This window comes from Phocoena sinus, chromosome 15 (assembly GCF_008692025.1).
Source record: "Phocoena sinus isolate mPhoSin1 chromosome 15, mPhoSin1.pri, whole genome shotgun sequence".
NCBI classification, from domain to species: Eukaryota; Metazoa; Chordata; class Mammalia; order Artiodactyla; family Phocoenidae; genus Phocoena; species Phocoena sinus.
The window spans coordinates 76,501,118-76,511,792 of NC_045777.1; the positions used below are offsets into that span (position 1 = coordinate 76,501,118).

At 43.0% G+C, this 10,675-nt stretch overlaps 1 pseudogene; it reads left to right on the plus strand.

The window, feature by feature from the left end:
- Positions 1 to 3,627: 3,627 nt before the first annotated feature.
- Positions 3,628 to 3,727, plus strand: LOC116741078 (annotated as a pseudogene).
- The last annotated feature ends 6,948 nt before the right edge of the window (positions 3,728 to 10,675 follow it).

The window sequence follows — 10,675 nt, forward strand, 5'->3', positions numbered from 1 at the left end:
AGGAAGTGAGCCACAAAGTTACCTGGGGGGAAAACTTTCCAGGCAAAGCAGACAGGACATGTCAGTGCCCCCGGAGTGCACCTGGTGTGTTTGAGAAACAGCAAGGAGTCCGGTGTAGCTGGAGTGGGGTGAATGGGAGAGAAATGGGAATGAGGGCACACTGGTTTCAGAGCCAGATTGTGTAGGGCCTCGTAGGTCATTCCGAGAACTTTGGCTTTTTCTCTGAATGAGATGGGAAGCTCATGGAAGACATGGAGCAGAGAAGGGATATGATCCTACTTAGTTTTAAAAAATGTAATTAAAAAATTTTAAAAAACAGCTCTATTGAGGTAAAGTGACGAACAGTAAACTATACATATTTAAAATGTGCAATTTGAGAATTAAAAAAGTTTTAATTATGATATAATACACATAACATAAAATTTACCATCTTAGCCATTTTTAAGTGTATAGTTCATTAATATTAAGACTATTCACATTGTCGTGTGACCAGTATCACCTTGCAAAACGAAAACTCTACACCCATTATACAAAAACTCCCCATTCTCCCTTCCCCCCCAGACACTGGCAACCACCATTCTGTTTCCTGACTATGATTTTGACTACCCTAGGTATCTCATAGCACTGAAATAATGTAGTTTTGTCTTTGTGTGACAGGCTTATTTCACTTAGCAAGGTTCATTCATGTTGTATTACTTTTCTGGAGAGTCGCTTTAATTTTGATGAAAACCAGTTTATTAGCTCTTTAATGGGTTCGTTTTTTTAAGGTGTCCTCCCACTTTGATTTTAAAAGGATCCCTCTGGCTGCTGTGTTGAGAAGAAAGTGAATGGTGGGCAAAGGTGGAAGTGGGGAGACCAGTTAAGAGGCTATAACGAGAAGACCAGCAAGAGGTGATGGTGGTTTGGATTGCAGCGGGGGTGGTAGTGGAGGTGATGAGAAGAGGAGGGATTTGGGTGTATCTTGAAGATAGAGCCCATGGCATTTTCTGATGGATTGGATGTGAGATATGAGAGAAAAAGAGGAGTTAACGAGACTCCAGCTGAGGGCTTGGAAGGATGGCATTGCTGTTACCTGAGACGGGAAGGCTGTGGGCAGAGCAGGTGAGGGCAAAGACTTGGAGCTTCGTGTTTGACATATTAAATTTGAGATGCCTATTTGACGTCCCAAGTAGGGGAGTGTTGTTTGGACCTGAGTCTGCGCTCTGTATGATTCAGCCTCTGGTCATGCTGGGTTCTGTGTCATCGCCTGACATTTCTCTTCTGAATTTATATCCTTTGCTGAACTGTCACTTCCTTTATTGGAGCTCATATACCAACTGCATAAGTTCTGACTCATGCAGGCAGTTGCTGACGATTCAAGCTCAAGACAACAGCCTGGATCGACTTCATTTCTATACCACAGCTACACCAGTTCCTACCTGTCCTTTACAAGCCTGTCACAATGTAGATGCTGAGAGTGGAGTTACTTTCTACCTATGCCCTTGTAGTAGAGATTTTCAGGACTTGCTGACTTTTGGGAGGAAAAGCCAAGGGACACCTCTAGCTTTTTCCCTCATTACTCTGAAAACTCTCTCTCTGGTGGTTTGAATTGTTCCCAGTTTGTAGGTTAAAAACCTGGGGGGGCTAACACCAGCTAAGTCTTTGCTGAACACTGATGGTAGCTTCTAGTCACAGGACCAAAGGGAGAAGTAACGACATTCTCCTTGGCCCTGCTGATGACCTTCCTCACTGCAAAGCATTTCCCGTGGGATGTTGCTGTTCATCAGGAGTGGACTTGGATCTATTTCCCAACTACATGGAGATTTGTTTGAGATGCTTCTGAGCCTCAGTTTTAAGAAGAAAAAAAAAAAAAAAAAAAAAGAATCTTTAAGGAAGACCGAACAACTAGCACTAATATATTATTGAGGCCAATAAATGCTTCCTTGGTCCCTTGGGAAAGTGAAACAGCGCCATCCGCTGGCCAGTTCCCCACACCATGTGACGTCTCCAGGGGGCACATATGCTGAGTTTATTATTTCAAGTGTCCTGGAGGCAGTGATCCCAGATTTAATATGCGGCTCCTCCAAAGATGCCAATTCCTTTTTAGGAGATTTTGGTATATTCTTTTTCTCTCCAGATTTCGACTTATTGTACTAAAACCAAAATAATTCCAAAAAGAAAAGTGATTCTTTTGCTCTTGCCTTGCTTTTGCAGCATACATTTGCATTATTCCTTCCTCTTTCTGGTCCTCATCTGCTTGCAGACATATTTACATTGCTGTAATGGTACTGAATTGATACAACTTTGTATTAGCATTATTCTTAAAATTTACTGAGTGCTACTGTGTACCATACCCTGTGCTAAGAGTTCACAGCCATTTAAGAGCTTCATTGGATTCTCTTAACTACTCTTTAGGTATTCTTATTAGCCCTATTTGCTGGACAAGAAAACTGAGGCTCAGAGCAGATATTCACAACCACCCACTTTAACATTGAGAGAGCCTGGAATTTGGTAGCAAGTGTTTGAGAGTCACTTGTGCAAATCACTTAATTTTTCTGAGTCTCGGTTAGTGTGATTCCTTCCCACCTCCTGGGACCCTTGAGGACTGAAAGGAGTTGTGTATATGAGGGTGCTTGATAAAGTGTAGTTTTTATTATAGTTCTAAACAGTAATTTTTATTTTTAAAATAAATTTATTTATTTATTTATTTTTGGCTGAGTTGGGTCTTTGTTGCTGCACGTAGGCTTTCTCTAGTTGCGGCTGCGGGGGCTCCTCTTCATTGTGGCGCTCGGGCGTCTCGTTGCGGTGGCTTCTCTTGTTGCGGAGCACGGGCTCTAGGCGTGTGGGTTTCAGTAGATGAGGCTCACGGGCTCTAAAGTGCAGGCTCAGTAGTTGTGGCGCACGGGCTTAGTTGCTCCACGGCATGTGGGATCTTCCCGGCCCAGGACTCGAACCCATATCCCCTGCATTGGCAGGCGGATTCTTAACTGCTGTGCCACCAGGGAAGCCCTAAACAGTCATTTTTAGCCTTTCATTAATAATCTTCCTGTTGTTGGATTTAGGTGGTCTTTCATTTATTTATTTTGGCTGTTAAAATGACATTGCAATGAACATCTCATGTAGCTTTAATTTTTATTCTTTAAAATATCCTCAGGATAAAGGGATATTATGGACTTTTAAGATGGTTCCTGATATGTATCGCCAAGAGTTGATATCAATTTATATGGCATGTGTGGGGACTGGTTTTACTGCAGTGTTGTAATTCTGGATAGTTTCTAAAGTTCCTCTAATGTAGTGAGTGTAATATGCTACCACATTATTTGAGGGGGCATTTCTTTGATTACAAGAGAAGTTGAGTGTTTTCCCAGATGCTTGTTTACTAGTAGTATTTCTGTTTTTATGAATTGTCTTCTCTAGTTTTTTGCTAGTTTACGTATTGGGGACTTAATGTTTTGGCATCAATATGTATAAGTTCTTTACATAACATAGACATGAACCCTTTGTTACATTTGCTGTGAATGTTTTCTCCAGATGATATTTTCCCTTTGATTTGAGTTATATTAGTTTTGTCCAATGGTTATTTATAATGTACAAACTGACCATCCTTCATAATTTATTTCAACTTAACTTATGAAGTTATCATCTCCTGTGCTCTGTTTAGCAGCACCTATGCTAAAATTGGAACGGCATAGAGAAGATTAGTCTGGCCCCTGTGCAAGGATAAATTCATAAAGTGTTTTATATTTTTTATGGCATAAGAATTATATCTCAATGAAGCTGTTAACCAGAAAAAAAGAAAAACCAACTAAAGAGTTAAAGTAAGACAAGTTTCTTTTTAGAGTGAGGATTTTATTTAAGCTTTTCCTATCCATATTCACTTGTGATATGTGCCTGTAATTTTCTTTTTGTGTATTTTATCATTATCAGATTTTAGGAAGAAGATCATGCTTTGCCTAATGGACATAAACGTACTCTTATCTCTTTTTGCGCTCTGGATATTTTATGCAACATTGAAACCATCTGTTTCTTAAAAGTATGAAAATTGTTCTGGTGGAAACATTGGGACAAACTGCATTTTTTTTAGTTGTTATCAAATTATTTCTTCAACTTCTTCTTCGGTTATTCTGTTTAGATTTATATTTCTTGAGTTATTTTTAGTAATCTATATCTTTCTAGAAATTATTCATTTCATTGAAGATTTCAGTTTATTAGCCTACAAGTGTGCATAACATTCTCTTTGGATTTGGAGGAAAAAAATCTATTTTCTGTATTTTGTCCTATCTCCTTTCTCATTTCTAATTAAAAATGTTCCCTTAATTATATTTGACAGAGGTTTGTTTATTTTAGTAGTCTTATCAAAAAAACCACTATTTGAACTAATTTATCATTCTACAGCTTTATGTTTTGCAATGTATTTATTTCAGCTTTTATCTTCATTTACTGCCTCTTTTAAAATTACTTTTCCCTGTAATTTTTTTTTTTTTTTTTTGCCATATTAGGGCCCCTCACTGTTGAGGCCTCTCCCATTGCGGAGCACAGGCTCTGGACGTGCAGGCTCAGCGGCCATGGCTCACAGGCCTAGCCGCTCTGCAGCATGTGGGATCCTCCTGCACCGGGGCATGAACCCGTGTCCCCTGCATCAGCAGGTGGACTCTCAACCACTGCGCCACCAGGGAAGTCCTCCCTGTAATTTTTAAATAGAAGGCTTTGTTAATATCAATTTGGATAATCCCAGCCTGAATAGTTTTATGAAGACTGAAATAAGTTGTGGGGAGAGAAACTGATGTATTATCATTGTGTGTTTATCAATCAGGGACCAGCAAGGACCAGAGAGACTGCACCAGCCATTTCAGTAGAGGGAATTCATACAGGAGCTGGTTAGGGGGTGCTGGAAGCACTGAAAAGCCAAGTGGGCTGGTGGATTGACGTAGAGATCCCCACCCACACACAGCTGGAGGGACTGAAGAATTAGGAGGGAATGTTCCCGGACCCCAGGGAGCCAGAAGCACATGTCTGCTGAGAAGCCACAGAAGGCAGAGCTGGGGCAGGGGACGGAGAAAGAAAATGGGGAGGATAACCTGGGTTTTACTCCCCTCCTCTCCCCAGTCTCCTCCCAGTGCCTCTCTTTGGCAGAAATTAACCAGAAGCCAGTTGGCAAAGGAGCCTGAGAAACGCAGTTTGCAGGGAGTCAGGCTGAACAGGGAAGGGCAGCCAGTGGACCCAAGAATGGACAGTGACCAGCACAGACACTTTCCCTTCAACCCAGGTGAGGTCAGAAGGGTTTGTAATGCTAGTAAGATGACAACCCCAGCACCAGGATGCTGTCATAGCTTTGCTTCGTCCTACGGGCCCTCAGCTTCTCTACCCTTTTCTCATTCTCCCTGTCTCTGTTCTCACTTTTGATCGCTGAGCCCATTTTAAAAAGTTAAGTCAAGTTTCTGTCCGGGCTCTTTCCCTAGTCAGTTCTCTCTCCTTTGGCCACCTTACCCACAGCCTTGATTCTAACCTGGACCTGCTTATGGGGGTACCCAGCTCTTTATTTCTGTTTGTGATTTCTTTGGGCAACTCCAGACCTGGATTTCTAGCTGCCTAATGGGCATCATGGATGCCTCCGAACCCTTGTAAATTGGATTTATAATGTTCTTTTCCCCCCACATCTCTTTTGTCCCCTGCATTCCTTTCTCAGTTGACAGGATCTCCTCCATCCCGGCATCAGAGCTGGCCAGCTTGGAGTAACCCTTAACCCTTTCTTCTCTCTCCCATCCCATACAGGTCTCTGCACATCTGTTCAATTCTGTGCCCTAAGATTTCGCTGTTTCTTTCTTCTTATCTCGCTGCTCTTGTGCCAGCTCTGACCTCATTATTTCTCCTCTGGTTTCTTTTAATTTTTATCCCTTTCTCTATAATCCCCCCTGTTCCAGTCCATTCTTCACATTAATGCAAAAATGATGGTTTTGGAAACAAACTGGTCATGTTACTTAAGCTGTAAACTCCCAAAGGGCCTCCAAGCGCACAGTATCTGTGCCAGGTGTCTTCACTCTGGGGTCAGCTCCTGCCGCCTCATTCCACCTCCTCTTTTGCCATTTTCCATCACCACTCTCTGATCCAGTTGTGTTAGATTACTTTCTCTCCACTGAGCAGGCCGGGTTGTTTTATATTCCCGCATCTCTGCACCTGCTTCTCTCTGAGTCTGAAAGGCAGTGGTTCTCAAAGTGGGTTTCTGAGCCAGCATCAGCATCACCTGGGAACTTACTGGAAATGTGTTGATAGTTTGTCAGTTCCCAACCATACCTACTGAATCAGAAATGCTGGAGGTGAGGCCTAGGAATCTGGGTTTTTAACAACTTTCCAGGTGATTTAAACGCAAGGTAAGTTGAGAACCGCTATTGTAAACGACTCTCCCTTGCACCTTGAGTCTTACTCAATTACAGATGCCAGCTTTGAGTAGCCTTTCCTGTTACCCCTGGGCAGGGGTAATCACACACATATAAATACAATTTAAAAATTATTTAACAGACGCTTGCATAATGCTTACAACCAGGTGCTGTCCTTAGCACTGTGACAATTGAAAAGCTTTTAATCCTCATAACAACCAGAAGAATCAGGGGCTGTTAGAACTACCACTTCCAGATGAAGGAATTGAGGCACAGATTGGTTAAAGTAGCTCAAAGCCATGCAGCCAGTGAGTGGCAGTGCAGTGGTTCGAATTCTGGTCACCTGGCTGTGGTTTCTGGCCCTTTACCCCAGCCCTCACTTGTCCTCAGCAGTATTAGCTGTATTAAAAGGATGTGCCGAGAGGCTGTGTGTGATGGGCAAACCAGTCTACTGTGCATTGCAAAAGTTTTCAGTGGTGCTGTGTGTGACTATTTCTTCACCTTAGCCAGCACCCGCCCCTGCCAAAGCCACTGGGAGTGGGTTCAGTGCAGGGTAGCTTCTCTGCAGACTCACAGTTCTGCTTACAGGTTTTCTCTCTCTAGCTGGAGAGGCCCTGGGCTAATGATTTGGAAGAGCTTATTTCTTTTGAGGGCCAGCTGGCCCAGGAGGCCTGAGGATCAGGCTTCAGTGGGAGTTTTTAATCTTGAATAAGTCAGACTATTTCTTGAAGTATTTTGGAGACCTTTTAGAAGATAATACGTGACAGTATTCTCCCCAGGACGGCATAGGCACTGCCCAAAGAACAGTTGGCTTAACTAGAGGTTTATAGAAATCAGTACCAGTTCTGAAGCACGTTTCCACTTCTGTTTGGTTCCCTAATGCACAAGATTTCTAGAGTTCTCCAGATGAAAGGACCTTAGTACTTAGTGCCTCTGTGTTACGTGTCCAGCACTGCATTCTCCACTGTGAAGATGTGAGAGAAGTATAAAATCGGCTTATGGGGGTCTTCTAGTATATATAGTTGGAGAGAAGAGATAAGGCACATGCATGAAGAATTAAGACAAGGCGTGATTTTATATATTAGTGTACAGTAATTAGTGTGGATTCAAGTGCCAGATTGAGTGATACCAACAATTAGAGAACAGGACGGCACGTCATAAGATGAAGATTGTATGTTATGAATAGTAAGTATAAAATGAGTTAGAGAAAGGAGATAAATGAAGGCTGGGGTGTGGAGGGGAGGTTTTAGGAGGGAGTGAGATTCGATCTGAGTAATGCAGGAAGATGATAAATAATAACATGTAATTGAGAGCTTTACTGTGTGCTGTGTACTCTTCTGAGTGTTTTTCATTAATTCATTAGATTTTTATAATAGCCCTGCGGGGCTTATTAATAACCTCATTTTACAGATGAAAGTTAAGTAACTGTTCACAGTGACACAGCTGGAAGGTGGGGGAGCTTGGATTTGAACCCACAGCCTAACTTCAGCAGTTATGCTTAACCATTCCACTATAGAAGTAGAGTTTGCTCTTTCTTCCAAGACACTTGGGAGCCCAGCACTTGGGTTGCATAAGGGTGAGGCAGGACCAACCAATGAGCAGCAGCATATGGGACAAATGGGGCCTGGGTGGTATTGGTCACCAGGTGCCAGGAAGATAGTCCAGCCATGTGTCCACCTGCTAAAGCTGGGCAGAGAGGCAGAAGCTATAAGCATTAGCTACAGGTGGGAAACAGGAATTGGCAGACCCTTGGGGGCGGGGGGTGGGGTCTTCACGTCCTCATCCTCTGCCTTCTGTCACTTCCCTCCCCATCCTGCTAAGAGTCTCTCATTTCCGTGACTTGTTTCAACAACAGCCTTCCTTCCTAGCTTCTCTCAGCCCCAGTCAATCCTATTCTCCCAGCAAGGCTCCAATTCTGGAAAAACCCAGTTGTCTATGAACTTTCTCCAAGCCCCAGAGATGAGCAGCCAAACTCTGGTAGAAAAAGTTACCCATCAAGGCCAGTGGGGTTTATAAAAAAATCATGATTGCTGATCGCAGCTGCATCCTTAGCACTGGCCATCCATCCATCCTACTGTAGGTACAGAGCTGTTATCTCTTGTCTGGATGCCTGAATCAGCCTCCTAACTGGTCACCATTCTTTTCCCCATACAAACCAGTTCCCAACGGCACCCAGAATTAAAGAGCATATGATGTCCCTCCCTGCTTACTCCTCAGCCCCGCACTTGCTTCCTATCACACTGAGAATGAAATTCACAAGGTCCTTCCTGACGTAGTTTCTTCCTGCCTCTTTGCCCTCATCTTCCCCTATATTCTCCCTTACTCCACTCCACTCACGGCGGGGTTTTCTGTTCCTTAGTACTTCAGACCTTGGCACTCATTGTACCCGCTGCCTGGGGCTCCCTTCCCCAGATATCCCCATGGGGGACTTCTTTCCACTATTCAATGCTGTCTGTTTAGAAAGGCCTCTCTCCCCGTCCCCCACCGTGGGTAAAGTTACTCTCTCTCCATTTTTTATCATATTTTTTTCCTTCAAAATATTATCACCAGATGAAATCTTTATTTGTTTACCTCTTGTGACAGAGACTGTTAAATGCTTATTCTTTTCTTTACTAACAGAACTTTATTTTCTTTGTGGCAAAATATATCCAGCTGGGATTATATTTCCCTTTCAACCTCCCTTGAAGGTAGGAGTAGCCAGTACATTTTACATATTACATATGGGCTAGGGCTTCAGGGAAGGCTCTTTAAAGGGGCCTGACTTAGTGGGGAGGCACCTCCTTTTGCATTTTCCTTTTTCTCTTTCTTCCTGCTAGACTGTAAAAGGAATGGCGCTGTGGCAGCCATTTTGGAATACGAGGTGCTCTGAAAGATGGAAGCCACATGCTAAGAATGGTAGATCAGAAAGATTGGCAGAGTCTGTATTACCCATGACATTGTAGAGCCACCCTATGAGTTTTGAATTGCCAACCCCCAGGTTTATTTTATGTGAGGGAAACTAGACCTCTAATTTGCTTCAGTTGATATTATTTGGGTTTTCTGCTATACTCAACCAAGCCTATTCCTAACAAACTTATTTATAATCTTTCTTCCTTGACTAGAATGTAACCTTCATGAGTCCAGGGACTTTACTTGGTCCTTTACTGTTGGTAACTTCACTGTTACTACTAAATCCCTGGTACCTATAATATTATCTGGCACATAGTAGGTGCTCAATAAGTATTTACTGAATGATGAGTGTATGGTAATGGAGAGGGCCAGATGAGACTTCCTGAGGTGCTATTTGTGGGGTATGGATCAGCCAGGGTAGGCTAGGTTATGCTGAAGGAATAACACCAGAATATCAGTGGTTTACACAATAGGAGCTTATTCCTGCTTAATTATGGTCATCTTCAGGTCTCAGCAGGTTTCCAGGTAGCTGTTCTCTCTGTCCACCATTCTCGGCTGCTTTGACATTGTAGCGTCTTTTCTCAAGTTCACCATGCTTCAGAGTTCACCCTGGCAGAGGAAGGGAGCATGGAAAACCATGATTAAGTGCTGAAATGCTTCTGCCTGGAAGCAGAAATGGTGACACATACCACTTCTGCTTATATTTCATTGACCAAAGTTGGTCATATGGCCATGATGAACTTCAAGGGGGCAGGATGGGGGAGAAATGGAAATATTGGAGAACACAGGGAGTGTCTGCCATAGGCTCTAGGCAACCTCTGAAACTGCTGGGGAGGGAGTGGGTAAGAGCCCTGAGCACACTCAGACAGGAAGAAATGGTAAGTAAATCCAACTGAGGATGCCAATCCAGGGGGGAGAAAATAAGCCATATGCACATTGATGCTTCCTTGAGTTTATTTTTTTGAAGTGTGAACATGACAACTTCTTGACCACATGGTCCAGCCTGTTGCTCATGCAGGATTGTTGATAGCATCCGCATGTGTGTATTAACTCTGGACCTCATTTTTGGTGCCTTTGGTGCTCTCCCACTTTGTCCTGCTACCTGGGCCTGCACCCTAGGCAACACATTTTAAACCCTGAACTTCCATATCATCTATTCTCTCATCCAAACTGTGTCCCATCACTTTAGGGTTTTGAATTAAGCCATAAACAAATTCAAGCTAAGATGTGAAAGTTTGATAAAATAACTCACCTAACATATTTGCATTTTAATGGAGGCTCTCAATGCCTTAAAGCAGAAGGGTTGTAATTTCAGGCACCCTGGTAAGCAGGTTGGGAAAGTACTTTTCTCTAGAGGAGACTTTTAGTTCCTTATTAAATCTTTCACACTGTTCTGCAGACAGAACAGGGCTGACTCTCTAGGCTGATTTCTG